The 6,095-nt window shown below is 40.9% G+C and overlaps 1 protein-coding gene across 1 annotated transcript in view; it reads left to right on the plus strand.

Annotated features, from left to right (window-relative positions):
* DCP1A (decapping mRNA 1A) overlaps nt 1-6,095 on the plus strand; it is a 69,191-nt gene that overhangs the window by 22,355 nt on the left and 40,741 nt on the right. The gene's annotated exons all lie outside the window — the stretch shown is intronic.

Here is a 6,095-nt window from a genome sequence, read left to right on the forward strand (position 1 = left end):
AGACAAAGAAAAAGAATGCAGCCACCACATCTGAGAACTGGCCAACTAGAATATTTTGTTTTATTTTGGTGGGGACAAATTAAAGCACTAGAAGTTTCAAGGGTTTGCCCCAACTCTCGAAATGCCACCTTTGCTGGACAGCTTGGCATGTTACAAGCCACGGAAAAGTAATAGGTCTACTGTTGGGATCAACAGGTTCTGAAACCTGGGGACTGGGATTTGGATAAAACAAAAAAATGCTGTTAATGCTAGTGACAGTGCATCATATGTCATTTTTTATTTTGCTCATAGTTCTACAGAGAATTTCTGTTATCATTTAAAATGGGTTTCCAGGGCTCTCCTACAAATGCTTTTCTCCTATTATTCCTTCCTCTGTCTTCATTAAATGCTTGTCAGCACGCGGCCAGGGAGATGGATTTCTGGCAGCTGCACAGGAGAAAACAGAACATGGAGAGCTGTGTTGTTTGGCTCTGGGAAATCTGGTGGAGGTAAAACACACATTTTTATTGGCTTTTGTTTCTTGTTTAATGTCCATTTTTGAAAAGCCCAAGGTTTTTTTTTTATTTTTTTATACTTTTAGATATATTTTGCTACTTGACACCCCTGTTGTATATTTTTCTATGTCCTGGCAAGGCACCATTTTCACCAGGAAAGAAAATTTTCACCTTCAATAAACAATTTTAGTTGGGTTGCAAAAATCCAAAAAGAATAGCCGTATTCAACAAGATTACCCATATTAATACAGAAATGGAAAAAGTGAATGTAGCATAGCTATACGCAGCAAGAGGAACCATATCAATAAAGACATTTGTTATTCCTCTTTCTGCCTATGGCTATACCATGTTGCTACTTTTTTGGATTTGATCGGCATTATGCCCTGTACACACACGATCTGATTATCCGACGAATGAACGTCCGTTTTTTTTTTTTTTTTGCATCCTAATCTCATACGACAGAATGCAAAATCAGAAGTGATGTCATGTGTTATGCATTTGTATTGTATCTTCGAACTACGGCTGTACTGATTAAATGAAAATTGTACGATCTAGCATCGTACGGAAAAAAAATTCTGTACTTGTCCGATTAGAATAATATTGGATGAACTGTCATGATCGGCTCTGTACGAACGACCTGATTATCGTACGATCGCTTTGAAAGCGGCATTTTTCGTACGTTTTTTGGATCGTGTGTACGGGGCTTTAGACCAGCTTGAGGCGTCTTTGACTGAACATAGACCCTCTAAGGAAGAATACAGCAGTGCCCTAAACCTCCATTTGCAGTCAATTTAGAAGCCATGTTTTTGGTGTGTGTGTGTGTGTGTGTGTGTGTGTGTGTGTGTGTGTGTGTGTGTGTGTGTGTGTGTGTGTGTGTGTGTGTGTGTGTGTGTGTGTTTTTATTATTATTATTTTTTTGGGGGGGGTCTCTTGCTTATTATTTTGATTATTGGGGTCTTCTACCTTTATTATACCTTGTCTAGGTTTAATTTTTGCGTATCTTTTTTGTATCCTTTTGCAAAAACAATAAAAATGTATATATAAATAAAAAAAAACATTAGCAGAAACCTCAAAGGCTTTTAATCCACATTTTCTAAATTTCCGGGTCTTAAAGTTACCTGTAACTGGGGCAAGTCACACATTTTGCAGTTTTGAAGGTTCCTTCCCCAACCCTCAGGGCCTCCGATGAGCTGCCCACTTCAGTGTGTTGAGAAGGTGAAATATTTGGGCTTGACCATATCACAGTCTGTCTCTGACTTTATTCCCCTAAATGTTACTCCAATACTGTATACCCTTAGGCTGGGTTCACACTTGGATCGGATGTGGTTCACAGCAGGGGTCCAGTGCGTCCCTGTTCTCCGTCTCAAAGTCTAATTGGGCACAAATTTTTGCCTGAATCTGGACCTGAAACAGAGCCCAAGATGCACTGGACTCCTGTGCTATCCGTGTTAACCGGCTTTGTGAAAAAAAAAATTGTTAATAAAAAGTCTGTAAACGAAACGCTGCTAAATTCGAGTTTAGCAGCGTTTACAGGCTGTTGTAGACATTTTGGCGTTTCAAATGAACATCAGTCCATTCCAAAAAATTATTCTAAACTCGACTGCCTAGAAATCACTATAAACGACCCTGTGAAAAAAATGCCCAACTGCTCCTAATCGTTTGTTTATCAGCAGTGTTTACCAGCCTTAGGCCTCATGTACACTGGGGGGGGGGGGGGGGGGGGATCTGAGCATGTAATTGTCCCAATGTTACTCTGTCTTCTATATTTTGGAATTTAGATGGCACCATGGTCTTGGCTACAATTGATACGATATGTTTTAACTACTTGCCGACCAGCCGCCGTATTATGGTTGGCTCCCCTGCCCAAATCGGCATAACTGTATGAAATGAGCATTAAGGGGTGAAGGGGAGCGCGCGCCCCCCCAACCACCCCCCCCCATGTAACGTAGAAACTGATGCACGTGACGGGCGGCCGCAATGTCTGCTCCTGAGAGAGACAGAATGGAGATCTGTCAATGTAAACAGAAATCTGTTCTGTCGGAGAGTACACAAATCTGTTGTTCCTACTGATTAGGAACAACGATCGGTCTCCTCCTTCAGACAGTCCCATCCCCCCACAGTTGAACACTCCCTAGGACACACACATTGAACGCCTTGCTCGCCCCTAGTGTTAACCCCCTTCCCTGCCAATGACGTTTATACAGTAATCGCTGGCTATTTTTAGCTCTGATCGCTGTATAAATGTCAATGGTCCCAAAAAAGTGTCACGTGTCTGATCTGTCCGCTGCAATGTCGCAGATATCCGCCATTACTATTAAAAAAAAAAATCCATAAATCTATCTCTATTTTGTAGACTGTAACTTTTTCGTAAACCTATCAATATACGTTTATTAAAAATATATATATATATATAATATGTGTATGTATGGTAAAAAAAATATATAAGAATGCATATCGTCTTAAACTGATGAAGAAATTAAATTTGTGGCATATTTATTATAGCAGAAAAATTTTGGTTTTATAGCGGAATTTTTTTTTTTCCAATTTTGTTTGTGACGCACGATGCGCAATTGTCAGTTAAAGCGACGCATTGCCGTATCGCAAAAAATTGCCTGTTTAGGAAGTGGGTAAATCCTTCTGGGGCTGAAGTGATTAAAGTATAGGATAATTTGATTCTATGTGGATTTCTATTGCTCTCTGAGGCCATGCTGGGAAGACACCCCTTGACTTCATGTTCTTGCAACTGCCTACCTTGACAGGGAAAGAGGGAATATTTTTGCAGCTGGACCACAGAGAAGAGTAAGGCTGGACAAAGGGTTCTATTCCTTCTCTGTTATCTACAACTTTTAAGCTCTGCATTTTTCTTTATATGTACGATACGATGTTGTGCATATCTGCACTGATTGCACGCTGCAAATTAGTGCTGACACATTTTTTTTTTGGTCTGTTGCTGTTGGAGACTTTTGGCCCCTTTCACAGGGGCGTTCCATTTTTCTTTACCCAAAACGGACATCGATGCATCTCTATGGAAAAATGGATGTAAACAGACAATCGTCCTTTTACATCCGCATCCATCAAATCCATTTTTTTTATAAACTGATCAAGACCGTATTTTTGTTCGGATGAAATATTGATGTGAACTGAATATATTTTTTCTTGTGAAAATGTGACTGAACTGATGAACCAAATGGAACGCCTGTGTGGAAGGACCCTATCCCTCTCTTCCTGTCACTATGGCAGTAAGCAAGGGGAAATCCTTCTGAGTGCTTGATGGCAAAAAACACCTAACGGGGGTTCTAATCCTACATGCTATCCGAAATAAAAACAAAGTTTTGGCTGGTCATACACTTGAACCATTAGTTGCTTTGCCTGATTAACAAGAGGAAGAGCAGCGCACGTTTTTCAGTGGCTTGTCTTGTGTCAGATACCTCTGTGCGTATTATTACTGTCAAGTCTGTGACATTGCATCCTTCTGCTGGAATTTCCACATGACTCGGTGCCAGCTGCACAGAAGGAGCCCTCTGATGTTGGCAGACAAATGCTGATTTGGGATCTAGTTCTGGGCTTAGCTAGTCAGCTTTTGGCATCTCTTATCTCGCCCTGCGCTGTGCTATCACTTTGAGTCATCTTCAGTTCTTCTGCAACCAGATTTGTGAAGCTGTATTTACGGAGAGGTGCTACTTGTCATGCGCTTTGATGCTTCTTACGTGAGCGTTTACTGTACAAATATTAGATTTTTATTTTGTAAAAACTACTGTTTTAGCCTGTTTTTGTTTTTTACAGTGATTTCTCCTGCATCATGATCATAAAGCTTAAATTAACAACATTGGGGATGGTGCTTACGGTGAATGAACAGTCTCCCAGGCAGCAGCTGTGTTTGTTTAAAATCTAAAGACCTCTGCCCCCAGATACCCCCTCGGTGGTTATCTGCCAGTGCTGGAGGGGTTAATATGAACAACTGCACCTGTCACGGGCACTGGTCAAGGGCCAACTATACAGACCTTGTACTCTGTTCATAGAAGTCAAACTATTGCTTCTCATAATGGGGGGGAAAAAAATCCTGAATAAGAGGTGGACCTTTTTTTATTCCATCCTACATTCATAGAGCAGCCATACCATTATGACCTCCCACCATTATCCATCAGAATGGACTTGTCCCTGAAGGTATGCTATGGTAGCTGATCGTTTAAGTCCTGTAAGTTGCAAGGTGGGTCCTCCCATGGATCAGACTTTTTTTAGCACATCCCATGGATGCTTGATTGGATTGTTGAGATATGGAGAATCTAGAGTCAACTCTTCAAACTTGTGTTCCTCAACCATTCTTGAATTCATCAGACCAGGCTTTCTTCTATTGCTCCGTGGTCCAGTTCTGATGCTCATGTGCCCAATGTATAGTGGATATAAAAAGTCTACCCATCCCTGTTTAAAATGTTAGATTTTTGTGATGGAAAAATCATTTCGGAACTTTTTCCACCTTTTCAATGTGACCTACAAACGTACAACTCGGTTTAAAAACAAACTGAAATCATTTAGGTGGAGGGAAAAAAATAAAATATGGTTGCATAAGTGTGCACACCCTTAAACTAATACGCCTTTTTTTTTTTACTACAGCACTTAGTCTTTTTGGCTGAGTCTATCAGCATGGCACATCTTGAGAGATAGAGATATATAATTTGCCCACTCTTCTTTGCAAAAACGCAATCTGTCAGATTGCGAGGGCATCTCCCGTGCACAGCACTCTTCAGATCACCCCACAGATCGGATTCAGGTCTGGGCCATTGCAAAACTTTAATCATCTTCTGCAGAAGCAATTCCTTAGATGATTTGGATGTATGCGTTGTGTCGTTGTCATGCTGAAAGATGAAGTTTCTCTTCATGTTCAGCTTTCTAGCAGAAGCCTGAAGGTTTTGTGCCAATATTTACTGGTATGTGGAACTGTTCATAATTCCCTCTAACTGGACTAAGGCCCCTGTTCCAGCGAAAGAAAAACAGCCCCAAAGCATGATGATTCCACCACCATGCTTCGATGTGTGTATGGTGTGCTTTTGGTAATGTGCAGTGTTTTTGCACCAAACTTATCTTTTGGAAATATGGCCACAAAGCTCAACCTTGGTTTCAGCTCACCATAACACATTTTCCCACATGCTTTTGGGAGAATTTAGATGTGTTTATACAAATTTGAGCCATGCTTGGATGTTTTTCTTCATAAGAAAAGGCTTTCGTCTTGCCACTCTACCCCATAGCCCAGACATATGAAGAATACGGGAGATTGTTGTCACATATATCACACAGCCAGTACTTTCCAGATATTCCTACAGCTCCTTTTAATGTTGCTGCAGGCGTCTTGGCAACCTCCCTGACCAGTTTTCTTATCGTCTTTTCATCAATTTTGGAAGGACGTCCAGCTCTTGGTAATGTCACTGTTGTGCCATATTTTCTCCACTTGATGATGACTGTCTTCACTGTGTTCCATGGTATATCTAGTGCCTTGGAAGTTCTTTTGTACCCTTCTCCTGTCTGATACCCTTTAGCAATGAGATCCCTCTGATGCTTTTGAGGCTCTCTGTGGACCATGGCCTTTGCTGTAGGATGCAACTAAAA

Source organism: Rana temporaria, chromosome 7 (assembly GCF_905171775.1).
Source record: "Rana temporaria chromosome 7, aRanTem1.1, whole genome shotgun sequence".
NCBI lineage: Eukaryota > Metazoa > Chordata > Amphibia > Anura > Ranidae > Rana > Rana temporaria.